The sequence below is a fragment of the Cyprinus carpio genome, chromosome A11 (assembly GCF_018340385.1).
Source record: "Cyprinus carpio isolate SPL01 chromosome A11, ASM1834038v1, whole genome shotgun sequence".
Taxonomy (NCBI): domain Eukaryota; kingdom Metazoa; phylum Chordata; class Actinopteri; order Cypriniformes; family Cyprinidae; genus Cyprinus; species Cyprinus carpio.
Window position 1 is genome coordinate 16,725,054 of NC_056582.1, and position 23,440 is coordinate 16,748,493.

General features: G+C 35.1%; 1 pseudogene; it reads right to left on the reverse strand.

Moving 5' to 3' along the window:
- Positions 1–821: 821 nt before the first annotated feature.
- LOC109096003 lies at positions 822–23,322 on the reverse strand (annotated as a pseudogene).
- Between the last annotated feature and the right edge of the window lie 118 nt (positions 23,323–23,440).

Here is a 23,440-nt window from a genome sequence, read left to right on the forward strand (position 1 = left end):
GTCTTTATTATTATTATTATTATTATTATTATTATTATTATTATTTTGTGCTGTATTTTGTCACTGATCCCACCAGCAACCTTGTTAGTCCCTTATACATTTTTGCTTCCATTACCAGTGCCTTTACCCATACCCTTCCCAATGCCTGTCCAAATCCCTCAGAGTTTAGGGAAACACATGGACAATACATGAAGAAAATGGAAACATCATCACACGTTCAAAGTATTTGGACTACAATGGAAAGATTTTGTGCCCAACTCAAACAGTCAAAGTCATTGTGTCGCCCACAGAGACCGTTCCTGCCCCTTTAGACAAACGAAGAGGTTTCTCTTGGGACTACATGATAAACTCACCAATGAAACCAGACAGTAGCCAGGATACTGTGGTACAAGGCAGCTCTAGAAGACTCAAAAGGGACGGGTCCCAAAACCCGTATGGAGACACTCCTCCTTAAAAGAAACAACATCTGGCTTATTTTCTGCCCTGAAAATAGTTTAAATTTATCTATGATTAATTAGTTTTTGTGATTGCAGATGCTGATTTGTTTTTTTCCTGGCAAGGCAACCAAGGCATATTAATATTTCATCATAATATAAATTATTAAAAGATTCTCAAAGTTTAACTGAAATATGAAAGCTACCAGTACAAGGAAATCATATGCAATAACATTAATGATATTATTTATTAATAATATATGATATAAATAAAATTAAGGGAAAAATCACTTGATATATATAAGTAAAATATATACTATAAAAATGTCAAATCTAAACCCAAATGAAATGGTCAAGTTCTTTATGCAAACCATATTTAATGAGGTAATACCTTTCCACTGAAAATATGGTGAAAATGACAACTTTATGAATGAAATGATTTATGGTAGAAAAGCATTCAAATAAGTAAATACAAAATATTCCAACCTGAGTATAAGAGCAGGGTAAATACAGTGTATCTAAAAGGAGCTAAAAATGTATGTATATAAATTTGTATCATAACAAAAATGCCCCATGCACCAAGACACAAAATCCATTATCAATGATATAAACAGACACAATGCGCTAAAAAAAAGCAACAGTTTCTACTTATTAGATAATAATAAAACTGCACTGAAGGACAGAATACTGAACTAAATACACATTTGCATGATACACACACTCACACAAACATATCTGGGATTACTCCGTACATCATCTTTCACCATGCAGATAAACCTGAATTTCAGGACCATGTGACATTATGTCCACTTCATGGGTGTCACCTGAAGTGCTGGTGTGGTCATTAATATAGGCAGTTTTAAGAGGGAAAAGACATTATGACTTTTTACAAAATATGTATAAATGAAAACATATTGTACAAGTGTCCTGAGTGATTATCTTGAGTTAAACATCAATAGTAATGGCGTTTTCACTAACAGTCTGAACTAAAAGTTTGTGCTTTTAAAATTGGTGCCTTTTGTAGACCATAACAAAACCATTTTTTGGTTTACATGTACATCACTTAAAAAACATTTTTATTTTTTGCTCAGTTACTTTATGAAACAGCAGGACATTTTGAAATACGATTGTGTATTTCCATTCCAATGTCACAGGAAAAGATAAGACTGAAAATAACTTATTAATTAAACACTATGCAAATGGTGAAATATGATTAACCGGCACCAAAACCCTTCATAGTCAATGTCCAAAGTGTATTTCAAATGAATCTTTATCAGACTTAAATGGAGAGGAAAATACAGTGGAAGTGAATGTTTTTCAAGCTGTCTGTGCATGTAGACGGTACCAGAAATAATACATAACACAATCAAATCCTTTGGGATTCAGCTTTCTCTACCATTGTCTGTAAATGCAGAGCATTGTATCGCTGAGGTACTGAGGTCTGTAACTGCAGTTTTACACTGAATTTGTTTCTAGATGAGAGCCAGTGAACATTCTTGTACACAATAGTTGTACACAATGTCCATGCAAAGTTAGGTAGTTTTGAAAAGTCAATCTGGTGATGGTAATTTTTGCATTTGTTTTTTCCACAAAAACAAAAAACATTTGGCTGGTCAGTTTTTCCCCACTGTTTAAAAAAGTAGGAATGAGTACAGATGAAGTAGGTCAGCATGTTGGACCTTTAACCATCTTTGTAATGAGTAATAAATATCCATTTAGATTGAGTGAAGTTTGTGATGTCGACTGAAATCGAGTGAACCTGATTTCTCCTGTTGCCCTCTGGTGGATCCTCCGTTTTTGCTCAGAAGAATCCAGCTACTATTTTGTCTGTTTGAGTCTCTCAATGTGATGGCAAAGTTTAAGAGCAGGACCCAGCTTCAGCCCCATGTACTTCATGATCATGTCACTCCGTAAAAGCATCAAGGCCTTGCCATCAATCTCCTGTGGAAAAAAAAGCAATCAATCCATTCTAATATCTACTTAATATCTAATATCTAAAATCCTGTTCTGAAAACCTACAAAAAAAAAAAAACCTGCAAAACATGAGAAATCCAGAAAATCGTATCTCACATGTTTCCTGAAGAGCTCTGCGTGTGGGCCCAATGCTTGTGGATCAGCATTGCGCACAAATTGCATCACTTCCTCTATACTCCAGGATGATGGACTCTTACTAGACGTTTTGGTCAGATCCTTCTCTGCTGTTTGATGATCAGGCCCAGTGGTTGAGCTAGCAGCTAGAACACAACACAAATTAAGATAAGATATCATTAATAGAAAATAAAAACTGAGTGCAGTTGTTTGGTAACTAAATTTGGTAACTACAAAACGTCTTATTAATTCAGATGAACTTGGATAATAATAATTGCCACTAGGGGGCACAGCAATACATAATCATGACAAAATGCATGGCTCTGTTCAAAGCAGCATTCTGGAGTGTCTGTCTAAGTATGTATACTGTGCACAGCACATACATTTTCTTTACGCAAAAAATAACAGAATGACCAGGTCACTTTTTTCACTCATAATTTGATTAGACTACATAAAAAGGATTTTTTTCCCAGACAAAACAAGGGGAAAAAACTTTTTTTAATTAAGATTTAATATAATTTAATATACTAATGCTATAAAAAAATACTGAAATAAAATTAAGATATACTGTGGTGGGCAATATTTATTCTTCCTAATGTAGAAAGTTAGGACTTTTTCAGAAAATTCAAATCAAAAACGCTTTCTATATTAAATATATGTTCGCACCGGTGCATCGCCATAAAAGTTAACGATGCATCGATTTAAAAAGGTCTATTTTTATGACAGCATTAACTGTAAAGGGACTATTGTAATAGGTAAATAAAATATATGCTTGTACAGTACTAATTAAGCTCTTAATGTGTGTTTCTTATACCAGTTAAAATAGTCATTTTCTTTATTATTTATTGTCATTTTTAATTTAGTAACTTTTAATTTACTTATTTTAATGCTTTAAAGAGCAATTTTAGATTGTAATATTCTGCTAACTAATATCTAGGATCAGTCACTCCTTGAAAATCCAGGTTTCAGTCTCTTTACAATGGAAAAATCAAACTGAACCCCAAACATCACTCCCACTCCGAGATGCTACTTAAATAAATATGCCCCCCTGAGCTGCCAGCAGGCTTTAATCCATATCAAAGCCTATTGTGCCACTTGACATTTGATTAGAGAAAATACATCTGGTCCTCACACAGGCACTCTGTGCAGAACTGATACGGGTGTTTATCCCACGATAGAAATAGATCTAAGTCTCTGAAGAGCAGCACTGAGCACATAAGCCAAGCTACTAGACTGAAAGCATTCTGAGGGAGTTGAACAATAAAACTATTTTGCTTTCAGGGCTCAAACACAAGCAGAATGCCAACAAGCCCAGACACTAAAAGCTCACTGACTTTAAATGATTCAATAAATTAGTTATTACAAAGTGTTACTTATAAATCTGCACTAGGTCCATTAAAAATAAAATAACGTCTATTCAACTTTATAACTTTACCATTAATAAATAATCAAAAAACAATACAATTACAACAGTAATTCAAAGCTTCATGACATTTCAGTAACACTGTACAATAAGGTTTCATTTCTTCACTTTAGTTAACTACATTAGTTAACATGAACTAACGAGAACCAACAATATTTCTACAGCATTTAAAATCTTAATGTTAATTTCTATATTTACTAATACATTTTTAAAATCAAAAGATGTATCTATTAGTGTTCAAGTACAAACTATGAACAATCATATTTGTAACTAACATTAATGCTGTAAGAATGTTTAATGCTCAGTCAGTTCATATTAACTAATAACTAATGGTAACAAATAAAACCCTATCGTTATGTGTTATTGACATTTATAACTGTGCACTGTTACTCCACCCCAAAATGAAACTTTTGTCATTAATCACGTACCCCCACCCGTAAAAGCGTCGTTCGTCTTCAAAACACAATTTAATATATTTTGGATGAAAACCGGGAGCCTTGAGACTGTCCCATAGACTGCCAAGTAAATAGCAGTGTCAAGCTGTTTTATTTCAAATCAAAGCTAAATACATGTAAAAACAGTGCATCCTTGTGGCACGGCTGATACAGAAGAGCATACACAGCATACGGTGATATGTAGAGACACAGAGGAGACTGTTGACAAAGGAATTATTGAATAAAGTTGTTATTTTTGTTTTCTACGCTTACAAAAAGTGTTCCCGTCACTTCATATAACCCAGATTGCACATCTGATAGCAGATGAAGTATTCTGATGACGACTTTCATACCTTTTATGGACCTTGACACTGCTATTTACTTAGCAGTCTATGGGACAGTCACAGGCCTCCCGGTTTTCATCCAAAATATCTTAAATTGTGTTCCGAAGACAAACGGAGCTTTTACAGGTTTGGAACGACATGGGGGTAAGTGATTAATGACAAAAGTTTCATTTTGGGGTGGAGTATACCTTTAAGCAGTTTTTGATCTGATTGTTTTATTATGAATGAACACAATTATTAAGAGTGCTGATTTAAGTCTGGTCATCTACAAGCAGTCTTACATGTTATTGATACTGTGTGTAAAGGTGACTAAACAAAGCGTTCTTACATAGCCTACCTTCCACTCGTCTGTGTGTGCGTGGAGGTCCCAGCTCAGAGGGGTTGGAGGAGAGTCTGCGGAGGGGTGGGGGGTGAGAGGGGTAGTGCGGGCTGTTTTCGGTCGGGGTGTGATACTCAGATGAACTCCGTATTGCTGGGGGTCGGGGGGCAACGGAATTGGAGGCTGAGTCTATTGACTCTACTGAGAACTGCTGGTTTGTGGTGGCACCATTTTCAGCATGCGCGATGGTTTCTGTCACAGAAGTAGTATGAAGTGAAATGTTTTAGTTCATACTTAAGGTCATGGAAATCTTATTTGTTAATATATGGTTTGAAATAATATTATACATATAAATATGTTCCGTATGCTCACCAAGACCTTTATTTTACCAAAATTAGAAATACAAATCTTTTGTAACAATGTAAAGACAAGACGAGATCCTTCAGAAATCATACTATGTGCTGATTTGATGTTCAAGTAACCATTTCACTAGTTCCTGTGGCTCAGTGGTAGAGCACCTGGATTATTAGCAGCACGACTTAGGTTGTGGGTTCAGTTCCCAGGGAACACACATACTGGTAAAAAAATGTGTAGACTGAATGCACTGTAAGTCATTTTGGATAAAAGGGTCTGCTAAATGCATAATGTAAATTATTATTGTATTATTATAAATGTTGAAAACAGTATTTATGTGGAAACCTAAAATCAATTTAAAACACATTCCTCACAAACATAAAATCAACCTAAAACAATTAGAAATACAAATCTTTTGTAACAATGTAAAAGCCTTGCCGCTGTCACTTTTGATCAATTTAATACATAGTTTTGACAAATATAAATTGCACCTAAATGATTTTCTATGCATCATTGAATGGATGAATGTACGGTTTAAACAGCATCCCAGGATGCACCTATGAAGCTGTGGCTACTTGTCACTGCTTTCAAAAAGCTAAAATATAAGATATTTAAACATTTTTGGTCACTACATAAATCCTATACTCCCATCTGTGCTATTTCATAGTTCTGCTGACTTTAAATTGTATAAAATAGCAATAATAAAGGATAGCTAGGTTTTAGTTACATGCTAGAGACTACAAGTATACACACCTACAGTGTTAAACTAACACATAAATCCCCACAAAAATAAATGCAGGAGAGGATTCCTGTGCACTGAATCAATATAAATCTGATAGAACAAGTAGTAACATGTCTCAGAGTTTATAACTGTCTTCCAAAACACAAATCAGTTTTATAATGCTGCAAGACAACTTTTTTTCTTTTTTTATGAGCTTGATCTACAAGACATTCAATGAGAGCTGAACACGCAACACTTATGTCTGTTAAATTATAACAGCAGTAGAAAAATAACCCAAACTGGCAGGTCATTCACACCCTAATAAAAATCAGACACTTAATTAGTTACAATGTAGACGACTTAATTAGGAGGCTGTCTGCATTATTGAGAGTTTTATTATGTGCACTTAATGAGAGCATGAAGTGTGGTGTCCAACTCAACCTAAAGACAACCCTATCCTCCATTCACTCTCAGTTCAACCCATCAGAACTGGCTTGGATATGCTGCATTTATTGTGGCATAAACACTCAATCGATATCATTCACTCTCGGACACTAACAAGCAAAAACCCTCAGAACAGCTGAACGGGTCGTACCGTCTGAGGGCAAAGCTTCAGTTCTCTGTAGTTTTGGTGACAGGGCAGCGGTGTAGGTAGTGGAATCTCTGTTGAACCGTCTCGTACCTCGTGCTACAGACAAGGCATCTAACGTCTCCTCTTTCACTGCAACAGAAGAAAAGAGCAGATATAAATAAATTCTGGATTTACTTCTGAAATCACACAAGTTTGGGCTGTGTGGTTGTGTAAGAAAATATATATAAATATATCATACTGCAATTATTTAGACAAAATTTCAATTCAAACAACAACAAAACAAACATATTCATCTTAAAACTGCTGGTCATACATCAAAACCCATAGAACACTGTTGAATTCACATAGTATCTGGACTTTAAATGGGGGTTTTGAGATGCACACCTGATTTGCTCTTTTCGTACAGCGTGTGTGTGTTGGTAGTGAGAGGACTGAAAGGCTGGCTGCTGAACAGGTTCTCACAATGCAGGTGGTGACACAGAGTTTCTAGAAAGCGCAGAACAAACGATGCACTGGAAGCAGTGGGGAGCTTGACGTAGTGGATTCCTCCTTCAGAGCGAACTGCATGAAAGTAGAATTTGTGCAAAATTTAAAACATTTAAATAAATGTATTATTCTTAAACATCACACCGAAAGCATGCTATAGGGGCTGCATGTATAATCTAGTATGCTTTTCATTAATACTGTATATGACTCGTACCATAAAAAACTAGTCCCAAAAAAAAGGAGGCGGGGGGTTTGATCTGGCTAAATTGGTGCCGATTAAGGGGCCATGGCATTGCAGCAGATGGCCCCCACAGTCCTAGCGTGGGCCCCACCCCCTGCACACACACAAATATAGACAGGCATACACATATGCACGCTTCCCATGGGGACACCCCAATTAAATTCTCAGAACCAGGTTACACACAGATGTCATCCCTTATTACTCACAGTCTGATGACATCAGCTGTGCACACGCACACACCCTTTTCTCTTTTCAGGTCAATCAAACACCCATGCTCTCACTTCTCCCTTTATTGTTAAGCACACACATGTTGACAGCCTTAAAGTAACATACACCTACACTAATTCAAAGCTCATGTCATACAGCAATGTGCCATTCAGCTCTCAAAATTCTTTAGATTATGGATCATTCTTCCTTTTAACTGTTTCATATTTGTTAAAACATGCATCACGTCGTGGCCTCAATCAACCTTTGAGTAGATTTCCGTAATATAATCGTTATAGATTTTTTTTTATATTGTGAGTGATAGTAATTACATTTTTTCAGTTTTCGGAGAATCCAAAAATAACTAAGCAATAAATTAACTTTTATTTTATTTCTAAACAGCCCTGAAAGCAGCTGTTTAGAAACGGGCAGCGCAAAAACTGAGTTGTCTAGGGATCCTCTTCAAGGCGGAGTTTCAGCTGGCCATTGTGCCCCACAGGAGGCATTCAAAATAACATACACACACGTATACATATATATATAATAAAATATTTATAATAAAATGATTTGTTATATATTTATATACTGATTATATTTTACTTGTTCTCTTTTAGCATAAGTATATAATAAATTGACATGAATATATTAATAGTATTAATAATATATAATATTAGTGATGTCAATCTATTTTAAAAAATTACTAATTAATTACACATTGAAATTCATCGTGATTAATCCCACCTAACATTAAAGTTTTTAGATTTACTTTTATATTGCAACAATTTCACATTTAATCTTCAAATTAATGTAGAAACAACATCAAGATTTTAAATTTTTAATGTTTGTTTAATGGCATCTTTATGACTGAGGCTGAGTATCACTGATACAAATACTACTGATGCCTCTATTAAATTTATTTATTTATTTATTTAATTATTTTATGTCATAAATGTCCCATTATAATAAATGACATCATGTCATATGAACATGACGTCGATCTGACACGCATCATATTTTCTCACAACTCTACCTTTTCTAACCCACTTCAGGTCTTAAAGTCTCTACTAGTGAGCTGATGAGTTGAATCAGATGTGTTAGATGAGGAAGACAGTGCTGGGCTGCTCCAGGACAGTTTTGAAAACCAATGTATTTCAGAGACATGTTCTTAAATGTGACTCATATATAACAATAAACCTGCATGCATGCATGCACAGATTTAAGGTAGCTTTAATTGCCTTTTGGGTAACTTCATGACTTAACTGATGACATAACATGCTCATAGTTTCTTTTGCCCTTTAATATGAAATGATACACAGCCCGCACAGCTATGTGTGCAATTGAAGAGCACATGCTGCAAGCACAGTATAACAGCTGACAGGACAGGAAAAATCATTTTTACTAAAATATTGCCTGATAATAGCTCATCTGACTGCAGTTCACTGTTGTTCTAATGAAGCTCCCTCGTCACCTGTACCTTTTCTGTGTTCGCTTGACTAGCGCCTGGCGCTGAGGCAAAGCTGGAGTTTGTGTCTGAAAAGCCTCCCTGATGTGGTCGTAAATATATTCTGCTTCTATATAAATGCAATTCTTGTCAAGAAAAGAAAAAAGAGCAGCAGTTGTGATTGGGATGGCCAACCCAAGATCTGATCCTGCGTTATTTGCATTAACTCTTTGTAACGTGTTAAACTGAAAAAAATTAATTGCATGCATTCACGCATTAATTTTGACAGCACTAAATGATAAGCATTTGTCATTTAAAAGCATTCTTCCTTCCTGGCAGAAATGTTCTTCTAATCAAAGAACCACTCTTAAATGAAACCCAGATCACACTCCTAAAGCAGATCCAAACTGACCTCTGATGATTTCCCCTCCGTCAGACTGAGACTGCAGGAAGCTGAACAGAGCTTTGGGCTGAAACGCACAGTCCACGCAGGCTTGGACCGCATGCTGGAGAACCGTGTTCACGGGACCTGGCCCGAAATGATCAGGCAGCTGCAACAACAGTTTACGGTCCAGGTGCGGCCCTGGGTCTCCATGTTTGTTCACATACACACAAACTAAAAGAGGAGAGGGTGGATAGTCAGGTGAAATGTACAAAAGTGCAAAACCATCAGAATACTGAGGAGTACATGACCCATGTATAGTAGAAAATAAAGGCAGGAAGATAAAAGCCTACCTGTAGAAACAACTCCTGAGTCTCTTGTTGTCTGCAGACTAGACAGTCTCCCATCTGAGACCGAGGACGACAATGTGGGGCTTGAAAGTGAATGAGGAACCTTTTGTTTCCTCTGTAAAGGCGGTAGACAGAGTGAGAGATAAAAAAAACAACAATATTCACTCTCACAAAACAACCCCACTTTTGTTTGCCCACCTTCTGACTCTCAAATCAATGGAAAAAGACTAAAAATGCCTTATCTTCATTACGACAGACCCTTGTCTGAGACGTAGTGAATCCAGCGTGTTTAATGTACCATTCATGGGGAAAAATTATAGTAGAAGGGTTAATGTTTAATATGGATAATTGCTCATGACATACGACCCACCCTATATCAAACAAAAGCTGCATACTGATTAGTTACTGGGGCAATTTAATACCATTAAAATCCCATTATCTTGGCTACCAATGACATCAGATTCAATCAAAAAATAAAAACTAAACATCAAAATATCTTCTTATCTTCAGAAAACAAAATCATACAGCTTTGAAACAACATGAGCAAACCAATTAAACCTATTTACTGACCCATTAAACCCCAAAAAAGCAGTTCTACCTTGCTGCCGGGTTTGGGTCCTCTCTTTTTATATGGTTTGGGTGTGAGTGGTGAACTCATGGGACTCTTGGCTGCATTGGACTGCGTTTGGCCATTCGGTGACGTGCCGGCTGCAGCTGCCTCGGCTGCTGCTTTTAACATGGCGATGGTCTGGCTCTTGGGTCTCCTCCCTCGTACCCCCTTGCGCACTGGCAGAGGGGGCAGGGGGTGCGGCAGGTGATACGGGGACTGCATGGAGCGCCAAAACTGACTGGACTGGCCCAGTTCCGGAATAACAGTCTTTTGGAAAGTGACTGAAGTTGAGGGAAGGAAAAAAATTTAAAAGGTTATTTTAAGTATCATAATATTATATGATGATAACAAAAGCATATAAAACAAATAATACTAAGCTAACTAAAATATATTGAGCTGATTTAACTGTAAAAAAAATGTTTTATATAAATCAATCAACATGATGACAAACAAAACTTCCATGGTATTGCTGCATTTCTTTAGACGTGTGTTATTATGGTAGTTTCATGAAAGTGCTTTTGAGTATAATGTAAATATCATGGTATATAAATTTCCTAATCATATTGTACCATGATAATTATATATAGAAGTATAAGATACCATCACTGCACCACAGGCCCACAATTATTTTTTTGTAAGACAAAGGATTTTGATCACAGGTCTGGTTTCGTACTATTAAATCAACCGGTTATTTATTACTTGTAGCATTCAACTTGTAACTACATTGTATTAGAACCTACAAGATGATTATATACCATTGTTTTATTGAGCCCTATTGCCACATGTGCAATATCCGCAAGTTAAATAAGATGATTCATATTGACATTCAATATGAAATTATTAAATCTTACTGCAATAATTTCACCCATCTGGGTCTCATTGGCTATCACACTATAGGAAAGCAAGCAGGCATTCATATTTCTAAAAAATACAATGATAATAATAAAAACATTTTGGAAAAAAAAAAGGGAAAACATGTGACTTGCATACAAAATAAATTGTAAAAATTTCAAAACAGAGCCAAATTGATTCTCATGCAGACTGGATTGAGTGGATCAAACAAAGTCAAGCCACAAACTTTGATCCTTTCCCTTAGAATCTGACCACTTAAAGGCTCTTCATACTGCTGAATTCTCTTCCTCAGAGGCCATTTTAGATTTTGCATATTAGGAGTGTCACATTACAGCCCTGAAAGCAGCTTTTTAGAAACGGGCAGCGCAAAAACTGAGATGTCTAGAGATCCTCTTCAAGACGAAGTTTCAGCTGGCCATTGTGCCCCACAGGAGGCATGTGCTTTTCAGCACCCTTTTGTTTTGCAGGCCTCCCCCCAACGGCTCTCTGGTCAAAGGCCTCTTTTCTGAGGCCAACAGGTAATCCTCATTAGGAAGAAAGACTAACCCCCTTCTCCACCTAGATGAGTGCATTATCAAGCTGCGGGACGAGATTTGACAGGTATGTAAGTGCTATGAAAGGAATTCACAACTAGAACTGCATCTCCGCAGTTTATTTCTAAATCAATTTTATTCTGCACAGAGCGACAGACAATTTTCTATGAATATTACTGAGCAGGCAAGTTAATGTATTATTCATTTTGTTGCTGGTTCAAAATGCAGTACCTACTTCATAGTCTCATTTTAAAAGAGCACCGTATGGTTATCATTTGAAGCACCCTACATCAAAGCACATATTTTCTTTAAAAACATTTTCTGGTAATGCATGACTGTTAAAAGAATTGTAATATACTGAATAATGACAAAATAATATAATTGGAAAAAACAAAATCTGTTCTTAAAAAATTTGATTTGCCAAGCATATGTACAAGAAAAAGCTCTGTAGAAAAAAGCAAAAAGACTATAGAATGCTTTGATTTATATAGTTTGCTAATAAAAAATGTATCTCTGATATGCACACCCTGCCTTGCAAACCCAATACTCTTAATTTCACAAAACCTTTGCGCCTTCCTCTCCTTGAAAACTCATAATATCAAATATCTGCAGTTCAGCATCAACAAATCCATCAATGAAGGTGTAAAATAGCACAAACTGAAACAACACTGAAGTGAACATCTCCAACACGCACACCTTTCTGCAGACCAATGGCAACAAATTCTCCTATTATTGCCTCTTTATGGGCCATTTCTAAGATCAGATAAACTTCTCATATTCCAAGGCGGCTGACGGCAGAAGTCGCCTTTGCTAAGTACATCTGGGAGCTTTCACAGAGTCCTACGTGCAGCTGCTCTCCTGGGCCTCGAGAGGGGAATGGGAAGAGAAATTAAGCCCAAGACGCATACATTTAATGAGGAGAAGAGAAAAAAACGTGTGAGGAATGGACAAGTGTTTTCTTTCATTTGAAAGAGGGCAATTCTCATTCAAATATCTTATGAATATAAGCGGGCACGTGAGGAATCAAGCTTATTAAGCCCATATATGCATAATGGGCATGCAAAACAGAAGCAAAGATTTTCAGAAGCTCTGTCACGGACAATGTACAAGCAAACTTTATCCACCCTAATTGGTCTTTGTGTAAAGGTGAAGCATATTTCTAACCAGCTTCTCACTGGCTGAATTGCAAACCAGTGACCCAGTGACCCCTGGGTTGACTCCCAGTGCACAGACACACAACCTTTAGCTCAGTGCAGGACCTGGGGGGCGTCTGGTCACGGGAGAGGTTGCAACCGATGTGAAACGAAGGTGTCCAGGCAAGACCAGTCTAATTACTCCATCTGTTCCACAATATTTACATTTCGTCCCACTCAAGACCCGAACGCAAGGGCAATCTGTCTACGGCTGACTGCAGCTTCAACTCAGCAGGAACTAGAACCACATGTTGTGCAGGGAGTGATGCCGAAAAAGAGTGTGTGTCCGTGTCCATGCATATGCGTGTGTGTGTGGTAAAATGGGATATAGGGTTCCCTGAGCCCCAGGCAATTTAATGAAAAAATGCAATTTGTTAAAGAACCGAAGTCAAAACAGCTACAGTAGTTCAACAAAAGCTTTCAAATATTTTTGTGGTTTCTGTACAAAAATAATCATCTGAGCTTTTACTTTTACTAGTCAGCAGGATTTTTCCATTCAGCTGGAAATAACTTAAAACTTATTAATTATTGAATTACTCTACCTGATGCATATTTATTTGCTTGCTAAAACAAATTTCAGAAGTGAATTCAGCATGGCATGAAACACAATTGGACAAATCTTTTAGTAAAATTAATACATCACTTTATGACTGACAATGGTAAACAGCTGACCATATATAAAAATCTAATTTATCTCAATCAACCAGTCAGAATTGAGATATAACTTTTCAGGAAATATCTGTTTTAGGCTTAAAATCAGGATTAGGTGCTTCTACATCCTTGTTAATCAGCTATCATTTCACACTGTTTTTAGAAATACATTATGGGTGGGTTAGGTTTAGGGGTAGGGATTGGGTTAAGTCTATTTTTTTGGACAATGTTGATCCAGGATCATCAAAAGATGTTGATCCAGGAACATGTCTTGGCAAAATCACAGCGACCTTTTTGTGGCAAGCCAATTAACATTTAATATTATATATTTTTATGTTACTAGTATCATATTTTTGATTACTAATAAGTATTCCAAGAGTGACTAGCATCTTAATATGCAGTGTATTAGTAACAGTTAAATAGATGCTTAGTATCAGGGCTGCGTTTACACTGGCACAAAAAAATTACACAAAAACCCACACAAGATCCGATTTTGCACTCACATTTTATCAAGGTGGGAACTTTATATATAGGTAAGACTCGTGCATTCTCCCTCTCTCTTTCTCTCGTTAATTCATTCAAATAAATATAATCTTACAGCACTACTTTTTTCACTTCGGAATTCAGTTGTGTCTAAAGTGAATGTAAAAAAGTGGGCCAAAAAAATCAGATATGGTCAAAAGATTGGATCTGTGTATTAGGACTTGCAACATAAACGCAGCCTAATAGGTATTCTGTTGCTGGTATAGAGAAAAGCAACTATTCCTTCATTACTGTAACACATTTCCTTTTTTCCCTGTTAAATTCAATGGTGATCTGTGGTTCCGATATTAACCATTCACCTCTGACTATTATGTATTCCAATTGTTGCTGGTATCAATTCAGAAAGATTTAACTGAACCATGCTAGCCATGCTGACTAGTACCTGCACACACACACACACACACACACACACACAAAACCTTTAAAGTAGTGTGTTCTAGCATGCAAAGAATAAATATGAATTACTATTAAACAGATATTCAACAATTACTACTGGAATAAGTACTAGGATCCATTGAACAATTACTATTGAATTTTTTAAAAAAACCTAGTCACTATTGCATTACTTGTAATAAAAAATAAATAAATAAATAAAAATAGTAAAGACAGATACTAGTTTATTTAAAAGAATAAATATTAAAATGGCTTGCCACAGTCTTTCAGCTTAATGAATGTTTTTTTTTTTTCACAAATAGAGAAATAATAGTGGAGTGTTAATCCACTACATCAAGAAGAAATGAAAGCAACAGGAATGAAAACCTTTACAAAAAATACACTCAAATTAAACTCATGTGACCTAAATGCACAAGGCACTAAAACAAAGCAACTGACATCAGAGACAAAAACCTCGGAAATCCGCCAGAGGAACTCACCAAAACGCCAACTTTCAACTATATCCGCGATGTGCACCAACGAATCCGGTGTAAATCTCTCTCTTGCAGTAGAATGTCTGTTTTAAAGCAATAGAACAACCGGAGCTCGCGCTCACTTTCGCGCCCGGTTTGAACGGTAGCGGTAGCAGAAGCGCATGACAAAGCCCGTGCCGGTGGAGCGCTGGAGCCCTGATCGGTCAATATTTGATTTATAAGGAGGCGGGGCGAGGAGAGGAGGAGGCGGGGGAGGAGGAAAAGGAGGGAGATTGGGGGTCGTATTCATGTTATCAGCCAGATTGACAGTCCTTAACTATAAGGCGCTAAATATACAATGTGATTACCTATTGAAACACAATAAAATATTTTATTTAACTACAAAAGAACTTATCGGTATCTTATTAAATAAAAATAACATTTCTCTTTAAGATTTTAGTCTACATGTTTATGTAACATTCACAAATAATAATAATTCTGAAATTAATAACCCATAAATTAATAAATTAGTATTATCATTAAGATTTAGATTTAGTCCCTACATTTTAATGCATCATTCATAAAAAATACAATTAGTTATGAATAATAATAACATTTTTTATTATTAATATTAAGAATAAATAATTATTATTTATGAATGTTACATTAGAATTTTGACATAATCTTGAAAATCTAAATATAAAAAATGAATAACACATTATTATTATTATTATTATTATTATTATATAAAACATGCATACATGTATAAAAAACAAGACATTTAAAAGCATTGAACAACAGTGCACAATTTTTTTTTTTAATATTATTTAGATAGATCAGCAAAACAGGGTAGTTTTGTTGTTAACTCTGGCACTCTTTCATATTTTACATTCAACACCCCATAATCATCTCCTGCCATTTCAAAGCTCCTCCCAGGCTTTTAGGGCAGAAGGGGGTAAAAGGCTAATGGAGATCAGATTCAGAGCACCTGGTTTGAAGCAAACGGGTCCAGAGACGTGAATGACGCTCCTGCTGGAGGTATTTGTGTGCTTTCTTACACACCCGGTGGATATAGTAGTCTTGTACCCACACCTCAGTCGGGTACCAGTTTATAATCCCAAACCTCATTCAGAATTCCCTGCTAAAGCCAAACAAACCTCAAGTCTTTGAAATTTCCCAAGAATTGATGCAAATGTATAGCAAAGATTATTACAAATACACAAGACAGGCTACAGCCAAATTGCATTTGTCTGCTTGTCTCACACATTTATATTAAATGCATTAAGCCACCTTAGTGTGTGAGATGTGTGAACGTACCAACACTTATTAAGAAAACTGGCCCTGTTGTTCTCACTTTAGGTGTGAGAGCAGGAGCAGAGGTGAACGCATAACTAAAAAGCATAACTAGTGCTAATAAACAGCTCTAAATTTAAATGGCACATGAAGAAAATCATTTAGGCAAAGCATACCACAAAATGAATTACTGTTGGACTCTAAAGTACAGCATTTTATTTTAATTTTTATTAGGAAATAATTGAAGGTATGTTGGGAATGGGAAAAAAATCTGATTCTTATTATCTACACATTAGTAGGGAGGCTAATTGTTGCTTTTTAAATTAATAATTGAATCCAAAGAAAATCAAAAAGCCTAACTCAGAGGGAAAATATTTTTACCTCATTACTGAATCAAATTACCATCTGAGATAGGTAGGGGAAAAAAAAGATTTGTGACAGACAATTTTGCTTGAATTTTCTCTGAAGCACTGTTACAAATGTGCTTCCTACTGTATGCAGAATTACTAGAGGCTGAATCTTTGAGCTCTTTCGTAATAGTACACGAGAAACATAATTTAATGTCCTGAATCAAAACAAACTCTCAGAAGACATATTTCAACACAAACCAGCACAACTCCAGATATTCCGTCATCTCCCCAGATTACAGGAAAAATTTGAAACCATATTTGATTTTTTTTTTAAAAAGTCTAATTTATCTGTAACTGACTGTAAAAGATCTGAAACACATGTTCATCCTTTGTCTTGCATCCATTGTCCTAAGCTCTATTACTGTTGTTCTTTGCTACAATATTAATAAATGCACATGTGCACATACACAATGTGTTCTGCGCCCACAGACACATTTTCTTTTTCAGCGCACATTAGAAAGGTGATACTCACTAATGATCAGTTAAAACTACTATGCAAGGCAAATGAAGACACATCACACACAAAGGAAAGGGTAAATGCACAGTTCCTGCTCTCTTGCCTACATTCAAAGCTCACTAAAATACCATTTTGCTTTTTCATATTTATATATAAAATTTGGCCTTACTAAATTTAGTACACAAAATAATTGCATTAAGTCATGAAAAAGCATTAATGACTGTTGTTTTCATGAAAGGAAAAATGTCTGCTGTTTTTGGAGTAAAAAATCCAGTCAAAGATGAGCAATTTGAAAGCACAACAGAGTCTTTTATTAAATAAAACTATTTTAAACCATTCAGACTATAAACTACTGCTGAGTTATGGATTGATCCAAGTGTTTTCAGTAAAACTGTGGCAGTGAATTGTGATCTGTCTGTAAATAATTTACAACGATTACAAATGAAAAGCCAAATCTGATGGCTGGGAGAAAATTGAATCCTTCTTATTTCCTGAGTATGAAAGACACAATTATTTATTGATTTATTTTTTTGGACACTTATTTATTTCCACTTATAATTTCATGGAGAAATATTCCAAAATGCCTTTCAGACAAGCAAACATTAGAATGCTATATGCTATGCTCAATCAAACTTAGTATATTTTCAAAAACCACCAGCCATCTCACAAAATTTCGCAATTCAGTGCATCAAGATGTATGTGAAACAAGCTTTTGAACAAGAAGTGGAAAAAAGCCTTGGTAAAAATAAATAAATCCCAGAATGATTTGTTAATTTGTAAAAAAAAAAAAGGCTGTGGTATCTGACTAGGATAAATGGGAAACATCTCCTAACATCCAATATCCTTTCTGTCTGGTCATGTCCATTCTGGTAAAAGCAGGAAGAGAGCAGTAAACAAGCCTTGAAAGTATTCAGAGGAGGAAGAACTGATAGGACACACTTAACTATCCCCATTCATCAAGAACTCCGTTTTCATTCACTTCACATCAGTTATTCTGCCAGAGCCACACAAACTGGAGTGAAACATTTGAACAGCACCAACAGACAGCTATAAACATCACATCCCAGATTTACAGCACATCAGGCAATGATATGTGTCGTCCTGCAAAGTGTGCATGTTAAGTAAATGTTGCTGCCAAGAAGAATTAGGTGTCTGCAGTGTCCGCTTGTTGCTCACATTTCAAAAGAAGATAGATACATTAATTTAAAATATCTTTAAAAACATTCTCCTATATTTGACATATAGTAATAAACACTACAAATCGCCTTATTTTTTACTAAGTGTGAAACTGATGAAAAAAGTCAAATTTAATGGAAGCTATACAATAAAAAAATTCTCAATCGATCACGTCACTCCACCTCCCAAACACAAAACTGTAGGGACCCCTAGTGGTCACAGACTGTACTCACAGCAGTTGCCGACAGGTTGCAGACTGTGGTTGGTCAGTTGACTCAAGCCCACGGGGAAGATGTACCTGGAATCATACTGACACCAGTAATCGAACGCTCCTCTCCAGCCATCAAACATGATGAATATATTGTCCCCTCTCACCTCTCCGATGGTAGGTGAGGTAGGGATTCTTTCAGTCCACCTCTTCCAATTTCATACCAGGTTTATAGAAGTTCTGAGTATGTTTGGGTGGCTCCTGAGGCATTCACAGAAAACAGACTGTCCATGTTCAAGAATAAATAAATAACAATATATTACATAAATAATGTAATAAATTATTTTTTTAATTATTTTATAACAGAAAATAATTATTACAGTCATTTGAAATAGTACTGATATTTCACAATATTACGGTTTTACTGTGTTTTTGATTAAATGAATGCAGTCTTGGTAAGCATAAGAGACTTCATTCAAAAACACTTTTATTTATTTTTTTAATCTTACTTATTCCAAACTTTTGACTGGTAATGTATGCTAAAAATCTAAACATTTGAATATATATATATATATATATATATATATATATATATATATATATATATATATATATATATATATATATATATATTATTATTTATTATTATTATTATTATTATTTTATTTATTCTTGTCTGAATTTATGTTTTGCAACAAACCCACCACTTTCCATTTATTTAAAAGCTTTATTCATGGATCTATGAAAAGCTTGTTAACATGGTTTGCAAATTAAAGCAATTACCTTTTTAAAGGCTGAAGCTGGAGCCATCTCTGCCCCATTTAATATTTTTAATAGGAACACGGGCCATGAAGAGGCATTCATTCTGAACCCTAATTATGGGAAATGGGAATTAAACAGAAAATGTATAATGAACAAAAATAAAAAATAAGTATATTTCTATAAATACATACAGCCAAGGGCCAAATTTCCCTTTAAAATAATTATTATGCTTTATGAAAGGGAAACAAACATATTTTAATCAATTTAGCTTTGTGGGATCTTTGCAAATCACTTGAAAATGACAAAATTTTGATGCCATAACCACCTAATTTAGATCTAAACTGGACTTTGTTTGAAATCTTCATTGCAGTATATTTGATTAATTTTGTTTAAAAAAAAAAAAAACTACTTTACCCAGTGGTGGCTGCAGCATGTCTCCACTCTTCTCACACGTGCTGATAGGTTGAATGTCAGAGGAGTCCACCAGTCGCCAGAAGTCATTGGTGCAGTCACTGCCATCCAGTCTGAGCCGCAGACACACACTCATTAACCACATCACCATGGCGATACACATTGAGGAGGAATTCCTCGGGTCACAAGCCTCCACTTTCATTCCCACTTTAAAATCATTACTGGGAGGGACTCTGGACTGGACAGAGAGGGAAAAAAACAAAAAGGGAATGAATAAAAACATGAAATGTTAATCAAATAGTGTGATAATTACATTACAAGACAAAAAAAATTACATTTCCACATATTTTGGGGTCGATGTCATGTGATCCTTCATCAATCATTCTAACATGTTGACCTGGTGCTCAAGAAAAATTGGTTATTATATTATCAATGTTGAAAAAAAATTATATTAATATTTTGTGGAAGCCATGATTTTTTTTTTTTTCAAGATTCTTTGATGAATATAAAGTTCAAGAGAGCAGCATTTATTTGAAATTGACATCTTTTGTAACAATGTAAAATTGTTACTGTGACTTTTGATTAATGTAATGCATCCTTGCTGAATAAAGTAGTAGTAATTTCTTGGAAAAAAAACTGACCATAAACTTTTGAAAAGTAATGTAATTATATAACTTTAAAATAGTATTATTATAAACGAATAAATGTATCAATAAAAACAGCACTTACAACAGTTGCATTAATTTCATTCTATTTTATCTGTACTTATTAATCTTGTAAGGAGTTAAGGAATTACAAATATATCGGTTAATAACAAATTAAAGCAACTAATCAAGTATGACCCTTTTTTTTTTAGGCAGAAATTAAGCATCATTAAAGACAGAAGAGCTCTTACCTGTCTGAAACAGCTGGGGGAAGCAGGACAGGATGAAGTCTCTCTCAAATACGTTTCCCAGCGGAACGGCTCTGAGGAATGAGCAGGGGAGTGAAATGTCTTAGATAAAGTATGAGATAAAGTACACAGTACATGTATTTGTTTTTTTACAGGTTAATAAAAATCTATATAAACCTATCTTCAAATCCGTTTAAGATCCTGTTATTTGTCAGTAACAGCCTCTGTGTCTCTTTTATCACAAATAGAGATCAGTTTTGGACCATGAGTTCATGAACCCATGCTGGAAACCATATTACAGCATTACGGAAGACACGGATTACACTTTATACTCCTGACTGGCATCCAAGTGCAATTTATTCCACCGACATTTTACTGTCCAAGACAAAAAAAAAGGATTATCACTAAATCACAGATACCTTCAGAGAATCAAAGCACTCAACTAAGAAGAGGTTTTCTTCTATTTGACATCATAATAAGTTACTGCGGCTTCTGAGGGACCCTGCACTCACTGATCAAAGCCTCTCAGTATTTTCTCGTAAAATATAATCCAATATTATTAATAAATTTGAAAAGACTTTTTCCCCCATTGCATTTAGATATGTTAGATATGTTAATATATTGCAATAAAATGTTTAAAAATTTAAAATAACTCAAAATATAAAGGCGATTTTGGCATATTGGAACTATACAAGGTTCTTTAAAGAGTTTTTTTCAAGAGACGTGGAATAAAAAAACATGCATTTCTACTTTATTTCTTACTTGCTTATCCTGCCAAAGTTTTCAGCAAAGGCTCCAAATGATGCTAAAACCAAGAATTCAGCAAAAAAAATAATAAATAAATAAATTTTTGCTGGGAAAAAGAGATAGAATCCTTTCAATGTCACACCAGTGTTTCTGCTCTGAGACTACTCACTTGTGTCCAGATAGCAGACAACCTCTCGCTCTCCCCCTCCTCTTCTCCTCCTCATTCTTCTGTCTTAAGCTGCGAATCCCATTCAGAGAGTTGTCATAAAGATTCCAAACTGCCGTAAAACAGTCATTAGCCAATGTGCATTTGTGGGAGTCTGCAGTAGTACATGAAAAGGATTCCGACACCTCCCATTAACAGATGATGACGTTTTGTGGTCTCTCTCTGCCTGTCTGTCTTTTCAAGGTCCTTGCACCCCCCCAACCCCAGACAGGAAGCTTGCTCTTTTCATACGGCTGCTTTAAAGTAGAAAGGGGGTGAAAATAGATATTATGAATTCACAGATAAAGAGAATGTGAAGAGTTGCAGATGTAATTGATCTCAATCATTGATGTGATGTTTTCATTGGATAGTGCTGGTGAAGTTCTGGTTTCATTGGCTAGTGCTGGCATATAAAAATGCATTAAAATAATGAATGCAAAACCTTTTTAATAATAGATTATTATGTAAAAGCATTGTTATACAGAATAATGTGTATATTGTTCTGTATTGTTACAGGATTAATATAAATGTTTTTATTTATTAATTTTCATGCTGTTTTCCTGTGTTGTTTATACACATTACGTCCCCTTGGAATTATAAGGTTCTATCTCCATTCCAAATAGTTTTGAGATTTTGAGCTTCAAATTTTTTGCATTCCATTCGACTGTATATATACAACTTTGTTGTTTATTTAAATAAAAAGTCCCAAAATGTACAGAACATTAAAAAATCTATCACATAATATAAATAAGTTGTCACAGAATAAGAATATGTGAATAACTCGATTTTGACAAAAATGTCAGATAGAATCTAATAATTCCAAGGGGACGATTAGTTAACTATAAAACTAAAACCATTAAAAAAAAAAAAAAAAAAAAAAAAAAACATTTTCCTAAATAAAAATAAGCATTAACTGAAATAAAACATTTGTCATTTTAATTTAGTTTAACTTGATGATCTAAAATAACTCAAATGTAACAATAAAAAAAAATTACATAGACATATATAGGCTAAAAAAAAATACTACAACTTTAACAAAAATTAAAATGGAAAATATAAAAATAAAAACGTATTCAAAATTATTAATAAAAACTATATTATCTTAATTATACTAAAATAATGATGCATTGAAAATGACCTTTAATTGAATTAAATATTCTATTATATTAAGCATGTTGAAAAGAAAAATTATTTTGATATTTTTTTCTGAGACAAAATTGAAACAATGGGTGTCACATAAACAGTGAATTGCCCTTCTATCATTGGTGGGACAGATGCTACTATCATAACGGCAGTGCTGAATACCTACAATTATTGCTTTATTAAGCAAACGTATGTATGTAATAGGCTACATAACATATATATCCGACGTACTCTCAGATGCACTGTAAATAGTTTCCCGCATGCATTAAACAGCAGTTCGCTAATTAGAGAGAGGCAGCAAGCTCTTTTAGTTCTGGGAATAACAGCACACGCACACAGAACATCATCTGATATGTAAACATGCATTCAGCTTCCGCATCAGTGTGACCACAGTGCTATTTAACAATCGCATTAGATGCAGAATACACTGCAGCACAACTGATTCTCTATAATAAATATGAAAAAAAAAAAAAATGCACCACTTATGTTTGCTCACCGTGTCGGACAGTGCTGCTGTGGTGCTTTACTTTCTATTGGGTCGAAGCCGCCATGTTTCGCACATCCGCGCATGTCCAGCTGCATCTGTGCCTTCAAATATATATCAATGGAACATTGAAGAACTACAGATCATTTTTGTATGGATGAAGGTGAAACTCCCAACATTCCCTTACAAACGTACGTTCACACGCAGAAGCG